This window comes from Misgurnus anguillicaudatus, chromosome 12 (assembly GCF_027580225.2).
Source record: "Misgurnus anguillicaudatus chromosome 12, ASM2758022v2, whole genome shotgun sequence".
Taxonomy (NCBI): domain Eukaryota; kingdom Metazoa; phylum Chordata; class Actinopteri; order Cypriniformes; family Cobitidae; genus Misgurnus; species Misgurnus anguillicaudatus.
In genome coordinates, this window is record NC_073348.2 from 17,778,466 (window position 1) to 17,800,213 (window position 21,748).

The 21,748-nt window shown below is 40.5% G+C and overlaps 1 long non-coding RNA gene across 1 annotated transcript; it reads right to left on the reverse strand.

The window, feature by feature from the left end:
- Positions 1–4,727: 4,727 nt before the first annotated feature.
- LOC141369186 (uncharacterized) lies at positions 4,728–5,343 on the reverse strand. Its single transcript, XR_012372759.1, has 2 exons — positions 5,053–5,343; positions 4,728–4,860 (listed from the first exon to the last, which is right to left on the reverse strand). It is a non-coding gene; the product is annotated as an uncharacterized lncRNA (long non-coding RNA).
- Positions 5,344–21,748: the final 16,405 nt, after the last annotated feature.

The following is a 21,748-nucleotide window of genomic DNA, read 5'->3' on the forward strand; positions in this document are numbered from 1 at the left end:
GGTGCAATAAAATCAAAACAATATATCCAAAACTGGAAAGTTGCCTGTGGTTCTCCCCCTCAAAAACCTTTTAACATGACCAAAAAAGACACAATCAATGTATGCATTAGCACATTTTTATTGCAGTTTGTCTCAATTGCTAAAACACTAAACCCCAATCTCTGAACCAAATTCATAGTGACCTAAACCCAGTTGTCAAATCATGCACTATTTTTGCAAAATTCTACACACAAACTTCTCACTAAAACACACATTTCACACTGCAATGAACTTGTTTTATAAATGCTAAACACAGGCAGGCAAAAGTTGAACACAACTACAACACCGTTATCATTGAGTAAACACAACAACTTAAAATTCTACACACTTTTATCTAATGGTATTTTTTACCAATGGTGTGAATTGTAAACAGTCTGAGAGGCAGATGAAGAGTATGAGGAAGAAAAGGACACCAAAGACGATGCAATTGGCAAAATTTGCAGTTAGATTGCTGACTTTTTACAAAATACAAGTGCTGCTTACAGTAATATTGAAAACGTACTATTACTTGCAGTACTTACAGTAAAGTATTCACTATATTCACTGAACTAAACTTGTGATTACAGTAATATAGATTTTTTTAACAGTATTTGTCAAGTGTGTTGTTATGTACAATAAACATGTATTTTTCCTGTAAGCAGATGTCTGAATGTTGTGTTTTCCATTTTTTAAGGTATGTCTAATGGATGCTTTGTAGTGTTTTATATTATAGACTTGTGTGTGTATGATTTGAAAGCTTAGTTTGATTTTGAGTACAAGTGAAATGGTTTTGAAGGAATTGTTTGATTTTGCTAGAAGAGTCAGGGGTTCTGTAAATTTGGGATTTGTGTTTAAGGTTTTGAGAAAGTTAGTAATGATTTCAAAAAATGTGTTTTAGCAATTCAGAAAAACTGTAAAATTGCCTTCCATACATATCGACATATCAGTAGATGAATGCCAGGGGTGGATCATGCAAGAGGATTTTACCCTCACTGTTTGGATAGGATCAATATTATGGAAGGAAATCTGTGCCATTGGATTTTGAATTCAAATTTTCAGCACTGAATTTTTTTACATCAAATTTTTACAGTTTTTCTCAAATGCTAAAACACATTTCACAAATGTTTCCTCCATGTTCCCCAATGTCTAAACACAACATCCTTTTCTAAAGCTACATAAACACAACCACACCTTCTTACTTCAAAACTCAAACTTTCACACCAAAAGAGCAGCTCGAAGCTTTCAAAAATGTAAACACTATACACATCATTACACACTACAGCCAAACAATTGAAAACACAATGCTCAATTTGTGAGAAGGTTCTTTGTTTCATAACTCCCAATGCATATTTTTAGAAACTTTACAGTAACGGATGTTCTTAGATCTCTGCAGAGGATTAGGCATTTAGATTTGTGAGTTTCATATGAAGAGTATAAATCTATAGTATATTTTGCATGTACACTACTGTAACACAACTCAAGGCAAAAACATAATCTATTGCACACAACAATACTCTTGAAAACATGATCAGGGTGGTGTTGTTGGCGGTCCAGGAGGATGTCTTTTAGCTCCTCTAGGAAGGTGAGGAGACGTTGGGTGTTGTAAGACCCAAGAACAACATGCCGGTGGACAAGCCCCTCCAAACCCATGGCCACACAAAGAGTAATATTACCCCCCCCCCTCCGTTGGCCAGGAACCTCAGTGATGGCTCTTTGGCCAATGATGTTACGGCCTCTTTGCCTTCGTTTCTGAGGGGGGAAGCCAGCCTCATCCAGGAAGAGGTACTGCACTGGTTGTGTCTGCACTGTGTGTCTTGTTTGTTTGTTTGTTAATGGTGTTTGGGAGCCTGCAATGCCTTGTTTATTTCGGGGGAACTTTTCGCACAGTGTATCTGCGGGACGGGACACGCTCTGCGAACTATGAGAGACACGAGAGGCCAAGGAAAGGAAAACGAGGCCTTTTGCTAGGACTAGCATGGCTAGTCTTGTCGGACTGGGTCATCCGGGGCTGTGCCGGAGGGCCTACGAACAGCGGACAATTAACATACAGTGCGAGTGAGCTGTTAGAACTACAGCACAGTGGATTACCGTCGCTGCCCGGTTTTCTGAACAACGTTCCACGAGAGCTGCTTCGGAGCACCGACGCACCAGGCGGCTATCGTCGGGAAAAACCCAGGAAGAGAGGGCGGAGGGGCGGCATCAGACAACGGGTGCGGAGAGCGGGCAGATTGCCGTTGCCACCTATGATTCTTTGCAACTCTCGTTCTTTAAAAAATAAGATGGATGACCTGCGGCAGCAGGTGGGAGCCTGCTATGAATTTCGTGATTCCGGTTTAATGGCCTTTACGGAAACCTGGTTTGGAGAGGACGTACCGGACAATCTTGTACAAATCGAGGGGTTTTCCCATGTACGACTGGACAGAGACGAAAATTCAGGTAAAACCAAAGGAGGGGTTGTGTGTTTATACGTAAGGGATAGCTGGTGTCAAAATATTGCAACCAGAAAGAAAATATGTAATCCCGACCTCAAACTGCTTTGCGTTACTCTGCGACCGCATTACCTGCCCAGAGAATTCTCAAACATCTTTGTGTGCCTTGTATATATTCCACCGAGTGGAAATGCAAACAGAGCAGCGAAGCAGATCACAGACTGCGTTCACCACCTCCTCCAGAGTAAACCAGACGCACCTATGCTGATACTTGGGGACTTCAATCACTGCAGTTTGACAAAAACACTGCCTGGCTTTTACCAGTATGTAAAAGGTAACACTAGGAATAACAACATCCTCGATAAGTGTTACAGGAATATTAGGGATGCCTATACAGCAAAAATCAGACCACCCCTCTGTAACTCTGACCCATAATGTCATCCATCTGCTCCCAATTTATCGGTCAGTTTTTAAGACCTCCAAGCCTGAAATACAAAAGATGAAGATTTGGTCACTGGAAAAAACAGAGGAGCTGAAGGGCTGTTTCCTCTGTACGGACTGGGATATCTTCTTTGAGGATGCCAGTATTGACAGGGCAGCGGAATTAATTACAGATTACATCTCGTTCTGTGTTGACTCTATTATTCCCCAGAAAGCGATACCCAAATAATAAACCGTATATAACGGAAGGTATCCGGGAATCTATTAGGAGAAAGGGGGCTGCATTCACATCTGGTGATCGGGCAGGTGTTCGAAATGCCCAAAAGGATCTTAACTTACAAATGAGAGAGGCGAGAAGTAATTTTAGGGAGAAGGCTGAACTGGAATTGTCCACATCTAATACGAGGAGACTGTGGAATTCAATGAGGCAGATGACAAATATGGACAGAAAAAGGAAGCCGCTATTTGCCTTAAATGACACTAGTAGGGCAAATGAGCTGAACAACTTTTATTTGCGTTTTGATAAGGAAAATGATAATGTTAAGAAATGTATGGAAGTTCTGGAAAATGTTAACTGTGATTTGAACTTAGACAGAATCTTAATTGAACCACAAGCTGTTACTAAGGTGTTTAAACCAATGCATACAAACAAAGCCACAGGACCGGATAATATGTCCGCTTTTGTGTTAAAGACTTTCGCTGAAGAGCTGTCTTTTGCCTGGTATAAACTATTTCAGTTCTCTATTGATACGCATACTGTGCCGATACTGGGGCGGAAATCTGTCATCATCCCTGTACCCAAAAAAGGGTGCCCTGTCGAGGATAATGACTACAGGCCGGTGACACTTACCTCAAATGTATTTAAAGCGTTCGAGAGGATTATGTTGGAAAAGCTACGTACAGAGGTAGAGCCAATGTTGGACAGATATCAGTTTGCTGATACAAAAAATCGCAGCACAAGTGATGCAATTGTAACAATAACAGATCTTATGTTGAAGCATCTTGAATGTCCAACTGCATATGCTAGATTACTCTTTATGGATTTCAGTTCGGCTTTTAACTTAATACAGCCACACATTCTCTTACGTAAACTGAGCATAGCAGGGGTAAATCCTTTTTGGTAACACTTTATTTTACAACCCGCAAAGTACAGCGTAATTAAACCGAATTTACAGCGTACCTATTTGTAACAACAGAGTACCTCTACAGTATGTACTTGTAGGTATAAGGGAACAATATTTTAAGTTTGGGGTAATAAGGGGGTAAGAATATATGGAAAATTATTCTCTAAGTATTTCATAACTACAGGGTACCTATTGTAATATTACGTGGTATGTATGACTTACGTCTATGGGTAATATGGTCTATGTGTAATATGTTTTTTTTCTTCATATTTGCTACTTACCTGATGAAGTGTTTTGTATAGCCTACAGTTGATGTCTACAAGCCACGTCGGCAAATAAAATATAACACACAATACAAATAATAGCAACTTGTACCTCTTTGATCTGTATATGTATACAGCAGTTACGAGGTAACTCTTATATTTGCGGGCTGTAAATTAAAGTGGGGCTTATTCCCCGCTTGTTCTGTGTATGTACCAAGTAACTCTTATATTTGCGGGCTGTAAACTAAAGTTGGGCTTATTCCCCGCTTGTTCTGTGTATGTACTAGGTAACTCTCATATTTGCGGGCTGTAAACTAAAGTGGTGCTTTGTTCACCTCTTGTTATAAATGTTATAGGGTAAATACCATAAACATACAGAATATTGTTATTTTTGTTTTAAAACAACTTATTTCAAAACATCTTTAAAACACTATAATTAAGCCAACACTTAATGTTTATTATCACATAACTTTTATTTAAAATAAAAAATCATGACAATTTTTTATTGTTTTTGCGGCTTGGCTTCTTCTGTTGGTGTTCTTGTCCACTCGGATGATGAGTTGATGTCGTCTCACAAATGCTGTTCTGCATTACATATAAAAAACATAAATGAAAGCCTTCAGTAAATGTTTCTTCACTGTGCCTTGACAGAAACAGAGTTTTCTGAGCCAGTTACGTTAATTTAAGGCTAACTTATGTGCTAGCTAACCTGCTACCGTTGGCAACTTTCTTGAAAAAACATTGTTTGAAATGCGTGAGTCATGTAACAAAAGTCACCTTATCCAGCATGCGGATCCTGCTAACATCACTCGCAGCCGTACTCCACAGTGTAGAACGTTTCTAAAACCTCTTAAAGAAATTTCACCTCAGGATCGCGTTCCAGCAAACCTCCTGCAGACGGCCGCGCGCTTTACACCTGCACAGTAGCCTACGCATGTAGTCGTCTTTTGCTTTAGCGGGAGCTGATATCTGCTGTTGTTTCATTCTGGTTTGCCATTGCATAAATTATATTTGGCTAAAATACTTGTGTTTACAGTAAATAAATTGCAAAGCACCACTTCAAATATGTCCGCAAAGCACCACTTCAAATATGTCCGCAAATGTAGGAGTTTCCTGGTAAATAGGGAATAAGTTGCTATACCTAAAAAAAAAGATAACCACATTAAATCAGCTGGACTTTTGTTATTAAAAGCAAGTAATATAGGCTACTAAAATAAAAATGATGAGCTGTTATATTTATTTGCCGATGTGGCTCGTAGACATTGACTGTATACAACATTCAGTAGTCAATATGAAAAATTCACAATAAAAAAATAAAACATAATTTCCCCATAGACTTGACAAAGTCATACATACCACGTAATATTGCAGTGGGTGCCCTGTAGTTATGAAATACTTAGAGTGTAAATAGTTTATAATTCTTCATGTTCTTGCCCCCTTATTACCCCAAACTTAAAATATTATTACCTTATACCTACAAGTACGTACTGTATAGGTACCCTGTTGTTACAAATAGGTACGCTGTAAATTCGGTTTAATTACGCGGTACTTTGCGGGTCGTAAAATAAAGTGTTACCTCCTTTTTTAGTAAAATGGTATTGCTCTTTTCTGCTAAAAAGGCAACAGCAGGTAAGATTTAACTCTTATCTGAGTTATCTGAAATGGCAGTATGTAGTACTGGTGCCCCTCAGGGATGTGTATCTTCACCTTTCTTGTTTACATTCTATACAAATGACTGTGTTAGTACTGAGCCAAATCAATATATTGTGAAATTTTCTGATGATACCGTCCTACTTAGTCTGCAAACAAAAGGATCCAATCTGAACACCTACTGTGCAGCGGTAGAAAGTCTGGTGGCTTGGTGTGACGCAAATAAACTGGAGATTAATACAAATAAGACTGTGGAGATGCTGGTGGATCCTGGTTCAGTGGGAAATTATGAACCTGTGGCCATCCATGGCCATGAGATCAAACAGGTGAGCTCCTTTAAATATCTGGGGGTCAACATTGATAGAGATCTAAGTTGGCATACTCATGTGACAAGTGTCTGCACCAGAATTCACCAGCGTCTTCATTTCTTGCGGAGACTAAGACTTTTTGGTGTGTGTAAAAGTATTATGGTGATTTTTTACAGAGCAATGATTGAATCAATCCTGAGGTATGGTATATGTAGTTGGTTTGCAAATGTTACAGTCAAATCAAAAGCACAGAATTCCAGCTTGGTTAAAACGGCGAAGAAAATTATGGGTACCCATCCCCTTTCTCCACAGGAGCTGTTTGACCAAGCCATAAAGAGACAAGCAAAATGTATTATATCGGACACCACACATGTGCTTTACTCTGAATATAGTTTGATGAACTCAGGAAGGAGATTTAGGGTACCTTTGTGTAGGTACAACAGGTACAAATTCTCCTTTATCCCATTGTCAGTTAAACATTTAAACAGTACAAAATGAATGTGTGTGTGGGTGGTGGGTGGATCGAGGGGGGGGGGGGTTGTGTTTGTATAGGTTTATCTGTATAAATTGTATTGCACCTCAAAGTATTGCTTTACACATATATGTAAATGTAAGTGTCTTTTTTGTACATCCTGTGCGGCAGACTCTCTGTCCAAGACAAATTTCTCCCAAGGGAGACAAATAAAGAAACTAAACTAAACTAAACTAAACGTGTGCCGCTGTAAATATGGCAACCCTCCAACCTCTATGTGGCATTCTTTCAACTCCAAAGAAAGAAACATGTGTTGTCAATTGACATGCTTTATAATTCAGTAACACCTGATTTGAAACCAATAGACTACTTTCAAAGGCTTGTAAAATTGTATTGTGAAAAGGAAAGCAATAGAGTACAATACCTGTTGTGTTGTCTGAATGCCCTGATAATGGTGGCCACGGTGAACCTACTCAGGTTTTGCTTTTATACATGTAGTCACAGCATTAGCAACAAGTGTCTTCAATATTGAGTCGTTGTGTGTAATGAATGACGCCAGGTGTGTTTATTGTGTTCAAATATTGCTGACTGTGGCAGGCATTTTGGATCACATGAGCTTTCATTTGAGAATATGAGCAGAGTTCTTTTGCAACCTGTGTTTTAGCAAAGAAAAATGTGTTAAGATTTATGAGAACAGAGGATTGTGTTTTGTGAATTGTGTCTTCATGTGAAATGTGTTTATCATATTGGGAAATGATGGCTAGATTTAGTAAATGTGTTTAGACAGATGGTCATTTGGTTTAGAGGATTGGATTTTGTGTTTTAGCATTTGAGAAAAACTGTAAACTTATCATAGCTGCAGAACAAAAACGTATATGTTCAGGCAAGAGCCAAAAGCCCGTTATTAAGGCACACTAAAACAGTGAACAGAGTCTGGATGGTCATCCTAATGTTTCACATGGATTTTGTTGTTAATAAAAAGCATGCGGGTGAAAGTCAAGTTCAGGTAAAGTTACACCGGCTGAAACATTCATCCGCGGTGCGGACACTGCCAACACATCCTCACCCCATGTCGTCAATATTTGACGACACTTGACCATTCGTCAATATGTGACGGGGAGGGTATACCTTTCGCGTCATTTTTTGACGAACTGGGGACTTCAATACTATTACGTCCGTTGCATTCTCTTTCCTATTTTCTTACCATTTTCGCGTCGGTTTAGGGTTAGATTACGCTAAATTAAACAGTGTACGCGAAATTAAACAGTTGTCACCTGGCGTTGGGGTTAGAGTTAGGTACGACAGTTGTCACCTGGCGTTGGGGTTAGAGTTAGGTTTGGGTAGGGATGTCATTATGTAAATCTAACCCTAAACCGACGCGAAAATGGTAAGAAAATAGGAAAGAGAATGCAACGGACGTAATAGTATTGAAGTCCCCAGTTCGTCAAAAAATGACGCGAAAGGTATACCCTCCCCGTCACATATTGACGAATGGTCAAGTGTCGTCAAATATTGACGACATGGGGTGAGGATGGGTTGACACTGCAGATCTACATAAAACCTTTAAAGCTAAAAATATAAAGCTTAAAATGTAAATCACGGTTGTTGGGGTTGCTAGTTATTCTCCGCTGTTTGCTTCTCAGTAGAACTGTACAATACGGGAGTGCGGTTACCGCGACAACCCTAAATCATTTGGTTAAAGCCAGTTGTAGCCATTTGTGATTGACAGCTATTCATCCAGCCCGTCTCCTAGCACGGGATCGATCACACATCCAGATACAGAAGCCACTTTGATGTTGATAAATGTAAACGCGCTGTGTCCTGATATACTGATGATACGCCAGATGTGAAAAATGCAAGATTTCGTATGCAAATAAACCCTTTGCCTGAACTTCACCACCTTCCTGTTTCGGTGTCACATGACCAATGGAGCGTAAATGATTGGCTGGATGTTGAATGATTTGCTACAGGGATCGATTGCTTTTCCTTGCTTCCCTGGATGTTGACTCTGAATATTTTTAAACTGAATTTTTTGAGACGCTTGTCACAGGTCGGAGCGGACCACAGGTATCGTGAGTCACGCCCCTTCCTAGTTTCCACCTCGAGGAGGTCCTAAGAACACCCCAATGACTAGACACACAGAGAGCGTAAGTATAATTAAAACAGACTTTATTAAATTACTTAAAAAGGGGTAGGGAAAGGGGAAAGGGGTTCGTAACTGGAACTTGGCTGGGACTACAGGTGGACGTACAACACAGTATGCAGACTTTAACCTTTGGCATGCGGTAAATACGAGGTAAGTAAGTGGGCTTTGCTATAACTTCAGACGGGCGTACAACGCAGTATGTTAACTCTGGCTCTTAGCACCAGATGGGTGCTTCACACAACAAAACAATGCGGGGCGGTGGACTTACAGTAAGTATACCAAGGAGCAGAAAGTAAATCGATGACACTTCCGGTGAGTACTCCTGTTTTGCAATCACTCAGAATTTAGTATACGTTCGCATGGTTTGCTACACAAGTAATCATTCAACATTTTATACTCAGCACAATCACTGTGTTCCTCAATCCTTCTTTGCCCAGTCAGTAATATCTTCTGCCTTATTACCACTGTACTCGCCCAAACACTCGAACTCTCTCACCGGATCGGCTAGTATAACTGCCCGCTATTGTCGTTCCTATTCGGCTCCGTTCTCTTTCCGGTTCGCTCTCGTGCAGTTTACACGCCCTTGGCGTCACACACGGCTGCGGCGTTTGGTGTTCGGGCGTTCGGTCTGCGGCTTCTCACTCTCCCTGCATCCACCCAGCGCGAGCGGCAGAAACAAGACCGCCGGAAACGGCTCCCGAATCCACTTCTCCCCTCCTGTTCCCCTCCTTTATATGCCTCCTCTTCTCTGATTTGCCCAATCCACGATCGCCACGCTCATCTATGCACCTGTATTCAATGAAGCCCTGATTTCTTCTCCCAGAAGTAACTGGTGTTCAGAGATTTCGGTCCAGGCGGAACCAATCTCCGTCACTCTAGTTCCACCCTAGAAAGTCACTCCGTGACATCCTCCCCCGCCAAACGGGCATGACTGGGGTCTTTAAAACGTTTGATGGCCATTGGGGAATTTTGGTCACTCAACCCGAGGTGGAATCCTGCCATATACGCCAAAATCTGTCACAGGTGGGAGCGGACCACCCTTGTCGTGGTTCGTGTTCCTCCTTCACTTCCACCCAGAGGAGGTCGCAAAACACCCCAATGACCAGGCAGACAAAGGAATAAAAAATAACAACTTTTATTAACCTCTCGACGCGCACTAGCTCTTGGACGGAAAGACGTCAGTTTTTTTTAATGCTGCCAATAAGATGACTCCTTACCTTTGTGCTGGTATAAGGAACGTGAATCGAATCCAGTCTGTTTCAGATGTGTGAATAACTCATAAAAACTCTCCAACAAAGTACATCCAATGACCATTTTTGTCCACAAATGCGTATAATCCGTGAAATATAATATATTGTCCATTGTTTACATCAGATTTCACATGCACGTCTTGTAATAGATTATAATATACAATCTGAGGACTATTCACAACGTAACACTTGTATATGAGATTACACTCACGTTCAAAACCAGCGGACAAACTTTGTTATTAAAAGTAGGCGGGAGTATAATACATAATATCCAAACAGCGCTGTCAAATATCGTGACGTCATCTGACTCGCGCGTTCCTCCAATGACTTCATGGAAAATATTGATAGACAGAACGTGTAGCCAATTAGATAACGATTTCAACGATCTTTGGGTGAAGCTTTATTTCCTGGTGTGGATATGGCATTTTATATGCTTATATAAGGATAAACAATAAAAAGAATAAACGTGTATGCATGTAAACAAAAGACTTTTATTTTGTGGCTGACTGGCACTTAGAAAAGGCACTAGTCTTACAAAAACTCTTGCAAGAACCTCATTTTTGGGTCTATTGACTTCAAACGTGAAATATAACTTCTTTAGACTTGTGGCTTTGGCATCATTGCATTTCTAGGTTTCACACATATATTTATCATTAAGATTTTTAGTGTTAAAAAAGATGTTATGCAAAAAAAATTATTACAATGTACTTCAGCCTCTCTAACTTTTTTACTTTTTATCTTAAAATAATTTTGAAACATGGAAAATGAAGCTCAAAGTGTCTTCTATCTAATGATACCAGTTATGCTTATACTATAAATGGTTTAGTAAAAACAGCCCTTTTAGTGAAAGTAGGTATTTTCATGGTTTGGGGCCAGAATGGGGGTGCTTTTCAAGAGGTTAAATGTTAAAAAGACATATATGGGGAGATTAAATATTAAAAAAAGGTCTCAGTCCTCAGTTTCCCATAACATGACGGGGAGGGGGGGCATTAGATCTCTGCTTGGGCATACAGGCGGGCATACAACACAATATGCAGGCTAATAGCTTTTGGCATAAGGTGAGTATATTGCAGATAACTGGGGCTTTACTTGGGCTTACAGGCGGGCGTACACACAATATGCTGGCTCTCAGTTTTAATTGCTTCACCACCGCCTCCGTGGGGAGAGGAAACTTCAGGATGTCAATTCAGGATGTCAATTCAGGATGTCGCGAATGGCATGTAAATGTAGATGTTTGTTTCACCAGCCTCAATGTCCACTTCCTTCGCCAGGGCTCATCCAGCCTAGAGGTGGCTACTGACAACACAGACACAGCACAACACTGCAAATTTTTTAGGTGTATACACTTACAGCAAGGACAAAGACTCACCCACTGCACTCCACACACTCTAGGTGAAATAGGGTCACAACCACGACTGACTGGGAATTCGTCCTGGGATTCACTGGCCACTGATGCAGCGAAGGGTCAAGATGCAGCCGTCGCCGCCGCGACACCCCAGCGTCTTCCTCTACTCGTTACTTCCGGCTCACCTACAACTCCTTTCCACTGTGGGGCCGCTCACATGCAACGCTAGAACTCACAGAACTCGCTCAATGATTTACTCTCCAACGTTATTATTGACTGCACAATGCTTTCCGGTACTCACACACAGCGGTAATACTAATCCTTTGTCTCCTCTTCTTTCCAGCTGCCGGGTAACCTCCCCACTATCGAGTATCACTCGCCGGATGGCCTCCCTCGATGACGCTTCCACTGAGTACTCCTGTTTTGCAATCACTCAGAATTTGGTATACGTTGCATGGTTTGCTACACAAGTAAGCATTCAACGTTTTTATACTCAGCCCAGTCACTGCACTCCGAAATCTTCCTTCACCCAGTCAATGATAGCTTTCGCCTTCTTACCTCTGTACTTGCCCAAACACTTGACTCTCTCACCGGATGCGCGCTATCGTAGTTTCTCTTCGGCCCCGTCCTTTTTCCGGTTCGCCCTTGGCGTCACACACAGCTGCGGCGTTCGGTGTTCGGGTGTTCGGCCTGCGGCATCTCACTCTCCCTGCATCCCCACAGCCGCCCAGCGCGAGCGGCAGAAACACGACCGCCGGAAACGGCTCCCGAATCCGCTTCCTCTTGCTGTTCCCCGGATGCCTCTTTTATACGCCTCCTCTTCTCTGATTTGCCCAATCCGCGATTGCCACGCTCATCTGTACACCTCTGATTGATAAAACCCTGATTTCATTTGCCCGGAGTTCCCGGAAGTTGCTGGTGTTTGGGAATTTCGGTCCGGGCGGAACCAATCTCCGTCCCTTTAGTTCCTAGAAAGTCACTCCGTGACACGCTGAATTATTTTGCACTGAAATTTTTGAGACATTGAATTTTTTTACATCGAATCTTTTGAGACATTGAATTTTTTTACACTGAATTTTTTTAGACATTGAATTTTTTTTACACTTAATTTTTTTAAAACATTGAAAAAAATGTCATAGGCAAAAAAGCAGTGCTAGAAATTCGATGGCTTTTAAAATTCAAAGTCTGATTTAGATGCAAAATGAAATTCAGTGTTACAGTTTTCCGTAAGTGCTAAAACACAAAAGCCAATCCTCTAAACCAAATGACCAGTTGTCTAAACACATTTACTAAATCTAGCCATCATTTTCCAATATCATAAACACATTTCACATGAAGACACAATTCACAAAAACAATCCTCCGTTCTCATAAATCTTAACACGTTTTTCTTTACTAAAACACAAGTTGCAAAAGAACTCTGCTCATGTTCTCAAATGAAAGCTCATGTGATGCAAAATGCTTGCCACAGTCAGCAATATTTGAACACAATGAACACACCTGGCGTCATTCATTACACTCAATGACTCAAAATTGAAGACACTTGTTGCTAATGCTGTGACCACATGTAAGAGCAAGTATAAAAGCAAGTTCAGAGTGCACAGTTTGCTGAAGATTCCAAACAAACACAATAGATAAAGGCAGAGGAATTCGAGTCAGAGGAGGGAGAAGAGCTGGCCATGGAAGAAGAGGAGCAGGCCTACGAGGGAGAGGAGTTCAAATCAGAGGAGGAAGATGAGGAGGAGGCCAACAAGGGAGATGAAGAGGCCAACAAGGGAGAGGAGGAGGCCAACAAGGGAGAGGAGGAGGCCAACAAGGGAGAGGAGGAGGCCAACAAGGGAGAGGAGAAGGTCTAGGAGGGAGAGCAAGACAACCTCGCACCATCATTACGGACGAGATGCGAGCAACAGTCATTGACCATGTCATTGTCCGTGGCATTACAATGGCTGAAGCAGGAGGAGTCCTGAGTAGGTTCACCCTGGCCACCATTATCAGGGCATTCAGACAACACAACAGGTATTGTACTATATTGCTTTCTTTTTCACAATACAATTTTACAAGCCTTTGAAAGTAGTCTAATGGTTTCAAATCAGTTGTTACTGTATTGTAAAACATGTCAATTGACAACACAAGTTTTTTTCTTTAGAGTTGAAAGAATGCCACATAGAGGTGGTAGGGTTGCCATAATTACAGCGGCACAAGAAACCCTCATTGTGGATATGGTTCGTGAGAACAATCTCATCAGACTCTGGGAGATCAGAGACAAAGTCATTGCCGATAATGTCAATGTAATGTTACTTCTGCACAATACTGTGCTACCTGATTGACTGTTGTTCCGAAGACCTGTGCACTTTCACATTTTCACAGAGGATATTACAGTTGGACGCGATGGCCAGACCTCATGAGTACCTCTTTCTGGATCAGGCTGGCTTCAACCTGCAGAAACGAAGGCAAAGAGGCCGTAACATCATTGGCCAAAGAGCCATCACTGAGGTTCCTGGCCAACGGGGGGGTAATACAGTTTTATTACCCCATGCAGCACGCCCAGCGTGTAACCTCTCATCTAAGCCCACTTGTGTGGTGACATCGGCGGAGGCCGTGTTCGGTCCAACGCAGCAGCTCTCACTCCCTAACGGCCTTGTGTGGAAGTCCCAAAGTAGGTCAACGCCTGACGTCCATCTCCTCATAAGGTCTGTGAGTTGATTTACTTTTTGCTCCTTGGTATACTTACCATAAGTCCACCGCCCCGCATTGTTCTGTTGTGTGAAGCACCCATCTGGTGCTAAGAGCCAGAGTTAACATACTGCGTTGTACGCCCGTCTGAAGTTATAGCAAAGCCCACTTACTTACCTCGTATTTACCGCATGCCAAAGGTTAAAGTCTGCATACTGTGTTGTACGTCCACCTGTAGTCCCAGCCAAGTTCCAGTTACGAACCCCTTTCCCCTTTCCCTACCCCTTTTTAAGTAATTTAATAAAGTCTGTTTTAATTATACTTACGCTCTCTGTGTGTCTAGTCATTGGGGTGTTCTTAGGACCTCCTCGAGGTGGAAACTAGGAAGGGGCGTGACTCTCGATACCTGTGGTCCGCTCCGACCTGTGACCAGCGTCTCAAAAAATTCAGTTTAAAAATATTCAGAGTCAACATCCGGGGAAGCAAGGAAAAGCAATCGATCCCTGTAGCAAATCATTCAACATCCAGTTAATCATTTACGCTCCATTGGTCATGTGACACCGAAACAGGAAGGTGGTGAAGTTCAGGCAAGGGTTTATTTGCATACGAAATCTCGCATTTTTCACATCTGGCGTATCATCAGTATATCAGGACACAGCGCGTTTACATTTATCAACATCAAAGTGGCTTCTGTATCTGGATGTGTGATCGATCCCGTGCTAGGAGACGGGCTGGATGAATAGCTGTTAATCACAAATGGCTACAACTGGCTTTAACCAAATGATTTAGGGTTGTCACGGTAACCGCACTCCCGTATTGTACAGTTCTACTGAGAAGCAAACAGCGGAGAATAACTAGCAACCCCAACAACCGTGATTTACATTTTAAGCTTTATATTTTTAGCTTTAAAGGTTTTATCTATGTTGATCTGCAGCGTCCGCTCCGCGGATGAATGTTTCAGCCGGTGTAACTTTACCTGAACTTGACTTTCACCCGCATGCTTTTTATTAACAACAAAATCCATGTGAAACATTAGGATGACCATCCCGACTCCACTGTTTTAGTGTGCCTTAATAACGGGCTTTTGGCTCTTGCCTGAACATATACGTTTTTGTTCTGCAGCTATGATAAGTTTACAGTTTTTCTCAAATGCTAAAACACAAAATCCAATCCTCTAAACCAAATGACCATCTGTCTAAACACATTTACTAAATCTAGCCATCATTTCCCAATATGATAAACACATTTCACATGAAGACACAATTCACAAAACACAATCCTCTGTTCTCATAAATCTTAACACATTTTTCTCGCTAAAACACAGGTTGCAAAAGAACTCTGCTCATATTCTCAAATGAAAGCTCATGTGATGCAAAATGCCTGCCACAGTCAGCAATATTTGAACACAATAAACACACCTGGCGTCATTCATTACACACAACGACTCAATATTGAAGACACTTGTTGCTAATGCTGTGACTACATGTATAAAAGCAAAACCTGAGTAGGTTCACCGTGGCCACCATTATCAGGGCATTCAGACAACACAACAGGTATTGTACTCTATTGCTTTCCTTTTCACAATACAATTTTACAAGCCTTTGAAAGTAGTCTATTGGTTTCAAATCAGGTGTTACTGAATTATAAAGCATGTCAATTGACAACACATGTTTCTTTCTTTGGAGTTGAAAGAATGCCACATAGAGGTTGGAGGGTTGCCATATTTACAGCGGCACAAGAAACCCCCATTGTGGATATGGTTTGTGAGAACAACCTCATTAGACTCCGGGAGATCAGAGACAAAGTCATTGCCGATAATGTCAACTTTGAGAGCATAATGTCAGCTTCTATAGGGTTCCCTTTGAGCGCAACTCTGCGCGACACAAAGACCTACGTTACAAGTATGTGCAAGTAATTATACATCCATGTTCACAGTACAGTTAGTGGACATACTGTGTCGCTCAGTGGCCTACATTACTTCTGGACAATACTGTACTACCTGATTGACTGTTGTTCTGAACACCTGTGCACTTTCACATTTTCACAGAGGATTTTACAATTGGACACGATGCTTAGACCTTATGAGTACCTCTTCCTGGATGAGGCTGGCTTCCCCCCTCAGAAACGAAGGCAAAGATGCCGTAACATCATTGGCCAAAGAGCCATCACTGAGGTTCCTGGCCAACGGAGGGGGGGGTAATATTACTCTTTGTGTGGCCATGGGTTTGGAGGGGCTTGTCCACCGGCATGTTGTTCTTGGGTCTTACAACACCCAACGTCTCCTCACCTTCCTAGAGGAGCTAAAAGACATCCTCCTGGACCGCCAACAACACCACCCTGATCATGTTTTCAAGAGTATTGTTGTGTGCAATAGATTATGTTTTTGCCTTGAGTTGTGTTACAGTAGTGTACATGCAAAATTTACTATAGATTTATACTCTTCATATGAAACTCACAAATCTAAATGCCTAATCCTCTGCAGAGATCTGAGAACATCCATTACGGTAAAGTTTCTAAAAATATGCATTGGCAGTTATGAAACAAAGAACCTTCTCACAAATTGAGCATTGTGTTTTCAATTGTTTTGCTGTAGTGTGTAATGATGTGTATAGTGTTTACATTTTTGAAAGCTTCGAGCTGCTCTTTTGGTGTGAAAGTTTGAGTTTTGAAGTGAGAAGGTGTGGTTGTGTTTAGACATTGGGGAACATGGAGGAAACGTTCGTGAAATGTGTTTTGGCATTTGAGAAAAACTGTAATTATTTTATTTTGCAGAATGGAAAAAACATAAATCTGAATGAATGGGAATCAAGACCTATGGCAGATCACGTTGGCCAAAACACGAAAGAACTGCATTTTCAAAAGATATTGCGAGCAAACATAGACATTTGCATCCGGACGGGATTACATTTATCAAAGGACCTCTGAGTTTGGCGAAAAACATTAGGTAAATTGCTCTGGAATTTTTACAGAGGTTGCAGAGAAAAACAAAGACATGGCCGATTAGGACAGGATTAAAAACACAGTGGACCTCTGAGAAGCATGATCCAAAATTACAAAGGTTTAAATTGCATCTTTATTTCAAACAACCCGACCGACCGCGACCCGAATGTCATTAAAAATATTTGGCCCCAGTCCAATCTAAACCCTGTTGCTGAAGGAGACGGAGCTGAGCTCCGGTGAGCTCCGGCCCAATTTAACCACTGAGTATAATATGCAAAAAACCATACTGTATGTGCAATGCTGTATACTGTAGCCTATGTGTAATATATGACAATGCAATATAATGTTAGTGTACATATGCTATAAACCAACTTTTTTCTAAGCAAGGGATACTACAATGGATAAAAGGAAGGCTCACATGTGGGCAACCATGTTGGGACCACTATTATAGACATAATTTATTAGGATGGATTCGTGGAACCATTTCAGTTTAGTTTGAATAATTTTTAATATTAAAATGTTGGCAAACACTGACAATACTAAAATGTTATGTTTTGAAATTATTAATGCTGCGTGCACTATTAGCGACGGTTTTTCGTTTGTCTCTTTAAATAAGGTTGTTAGGAGGCATTCACACTTATAAACAAATGGACCGTTGAGTAACTGATGAAAGAAATGCATTCAATATAAAAAGCAATTATGAGCAGGTCTGAGAAAAGAGTTGAGTTTTAATTGATGCTTCAAAACACTTAATGTGGGAGAAGCTCTTATTGTAAAAAGAAGTGTGTTTGAAGTTATGTAGCATAGACCAAAAAAGATTTTGGAACGTTTAATAACAGCTGGACTGAAGATCTAAGTGATCTCTGAGGAGAATAAAAACTTAAAAGTTTTGATATATAAATAAGTCCATGTAGAGCTTTGAACATGTAAGTTAAAACTTTAAAATCAATTCTTTGTTTCACAGGGAGTCAATGAAAAGAGGCCTGATTATGTGAAATGTGGTCCCTCTTTTTTTGGGAAAAGGGACATTTTAATGTCAGTCTGCAGCATAGAACCAATCAGGATAACCTCTGTCTCATCTTCATTCAACTGAAGAAAATTTTCATCCATCCATACTTTACTGTCCTTTAAACATGCCAGCAGGGAAAAACAGAGTCACTACCCAAGTCTAAAGGTAAAGAGAGTTATCATCTGCATAAAGGTGATAGGAGATCTTATAACACTCAAAAATCGAGCGCAATGGAAGCATGTAAAGAGAAAATAAAACTGGACCCAGAATTGAACCCTGTGGTACCCCACAGGTAATTGACACTGGGGATTATGAAAATTTTCAAATTTCTACATATATAGTCCTATTTGAAAGGTAAGACTCAAACCAGTCTAAGGCCGCATCACAGATACCAGCCTTGCAATTTAATATTTTCAACAGGATACGATGGTCCAAATTGTAAAAAAAGCTGCACTTAAATCCAGCCGAACAAGGACTGCACAGTTTCCAGAGTTGACTGATAGCAAAAATCATTTGCCACTCTTAATAGGACAAACTCAGTACTGTGCTTAGCCTTAAATGGAGACTGAAAGGGATCCCGGATGTTATTTAAGATTTAAGTATGGTATAAGTTGACTTAACACCACTTTTTCCAAGACTTTCAACAAAAAGGGCAGCTTAGAAATGGGTCTGTAGTTATGAAGTTTAGAATAATCTAGATTCGTTTTTTAACCACAGCATGTTTAAAACAGAATGGAGACAGTACTGCTATGCAGAGAGGCATTTATGATGGAAAGTACATTAGGTAGTACAGCATCTAATACCTCCTTAAATAGGGCAGCAGGAATAATATCAAGAGAGCAAGTAGTTAATTTCATATTTGAAATCAAAGCCAGCAAATCAGAATGAGATATAGGGCCCTATTTTAACGATCTGAAACGCAAGTGCGAAGCGCAAAGCGCAAGTGACTTTATGGGCGGATCTTGGGCGCTGTTGCTATTTTCCCAGCGGGAGAAATGACTCTTGCGCGAGGCGCAAATCAATAAGGGGCTGGTCTGAAGTGGGTTCATTATTCATAGGTGTGGTTTGGGTGTAACGTCAAATAAACCAATCAGAGCGCTATCCAACATTCCCTTTAAACGCAAGGGCGCAAGTTCCATGGCGGGTTGCTATTATGATTACGGATTTACCAGGCGCACGCCAGGAGCAGTTCACAGCCGAGGAGACCCACGTTCTTGTAAGAGCAGTCAAAGACAGAGAAGTTGTTTTGTATGGGGATAGGAGAAACCCGCCCAAATCAGCGTCGGTTAAACAGGCGTGAGAGGAAATATAGCCACAATTGTCTCATCAGCTGGCATCCCTATCGTTGCGCCAAGGGCTACAATGATGTCAGGAGACAGGGGAATCCCAAGCTTGCCAGCATAAATCGGGCACGCCGTGTAACGGGAGGTGGATGTGCTTCTACACAGGACCTGACGCCAGCAGAGGACATCGCTGCGTCCACCCTCACCGCTGAAAGGGTTTGGGGGCTTTGAAATCGGACCCAAGAAACGCAAGCAAGGTCCAACCACAAAGTACACTTGCAAATCAAGTTCATATACATTAAGGTTTCTTATGAAAACATTTTAATTACTTTATTTACATAAAATAAACGTAATACAGCCACACAACAAACTTATGAAAATATTTTAACCATTATTTGCATGAGAATTTTTTAACGCAGCCACACAATAAATAAAAACTATTACCACAATGCTCACCACTATGATTTCCCTTATGTGTTAATATTTTTTATTGTAACAATTTATGATTTGCAAAAATAACTGTTGCATCTGTGTAGATTAGATAAGCAAATTGTGTGCGCGTTGTGCATGCTATACATTATGGTCAAGCATGCGCCCTTAAAATAGCATAATGAACAACGCGCAACGCGTCACTGACTTTAGACTAGTTGTTTTTTTTTGGTCAGTGGCGCAATTGTTTTTTGAAACTGCAAAATAGCATCAGGGATGGTTTGCGCCAGAACACGCCTCCTCTTTTGCGCTGAAGTTCATTCCCTAGTTTGCCGACATGCGTCTGTGGAGGGAAAAACCTCGCTGTGCGCTGGTGCAAAATACGAATGATGCATGTGTCACTGACAAAGTCAATTGCGCTGGGTGGAAGATAGGGCCCATAGTGTGAAAGGCATAAAGATTAGAAGAACTCTGTAAAATATAACAACTTTTAGATGAAGATGATGAAATCATCGAATACCACCAATAATCTTGTCTATAAAGAATCTGCAAAACTTCTCACACAGATCTGCACGTGCTACTAAACCAAATAAAATGAGGATTTATCAAAAAATAAAATCTTCAGACAATGGGAGTTTTTTTGCAACTAGGCTGGAAAAATAGTTGGCTCTAATAAAGAAAAAGCTTCCTGATATTGAAACATACTAGCTTGCAAAAGTTAGTAAGAAATTTGCAGTTTGTCTCATTTCCATATTCTTTCTGCTCTTCTACATTTTTCCTTATAGTTCTAATATCTTCATTTAGCCAGGGCTGTTATTTTATTTAGTTTTCTAAACTTTAAGAGGAGCAACTGCATTTAATACATCAGTACAAGTTGCATTAAAATTGATAACCATGTCCTCAACATCCATGCCATGTGAGGCCAAAATGGTACTATCAGCTGCCAAAGCTAAAAACAAATCTTTAAAATGTATAGCAGTAGATACATTTAAAGGACGAACAAGAAAAATAGATGGCTGATATACAGAGAAGCAGCAAGAAATCTCACTGTCAAACACAACAGGCCAATGATCTGACAAACCGGTATCTGTCATAAGTGTACCGTGGCCTGGAAGGGCAAAAATAAATTACATTGGTAAATTACTTATTTACAAGATTTAAAAAATTACACGTTTTTTTTAACAATTAACTAATATTAGAGATGTTCCAATACTATTTTTCTCTTCCCGATACCGATTCCGATACCTGGGCTCAGGGTATCGGCCGATACCGAGTACCGATCCGATACCTGGGTGTGTCTCTGTATAATATACAGCTGTACATACTACTAGCCCTGTATGAATGGATATAACTGTTTTATGGTGTGCTTCAGACTTATTCCTGTATAAAACATTAACAAATACATACGGTGAACTAGTATTTTTATTATCTGAAAGACATTTAACAGTAATATTTATTTTTCTTATGAGAAAATCAGCCACAAATCTAACACTGTAAACTGAAAGGCTGTTTTAGTTTTAGAATTATTGGAAAAATCTGTGGAATTCTTTGGGATGGTTTTAAATTAAAGAATTTAAGCTATTAAATAGTACAAAATTGCATCTAAAATAATTACTTTTTATAGGCTTACAATTAAAATTAATACACCAAACCAATGAGTCCTCTGAATTAAACTGGACCAACATGAACCAGATAATGTGCTTGTCAATATAGAATTATAGTTTGTAGCCTAAAATGACATATATTATTGTTAATATATATTATAGCAAAATAAAAGCTTGTGTTACTACGTTCTTATTATGAATTAAGCACGTATGAAGATAATTTCATCATTTTTACAACGCAATGTAAACTAAGAAGAGCAGTCTTGTAAACTGATTTGAAATGATGATGTGTGCTGACTTTTGCGTCACATAGACGACAGAGACAAGTAAGATCTGCGGTTAAACTCAGTGGTAAGTTTTATTTC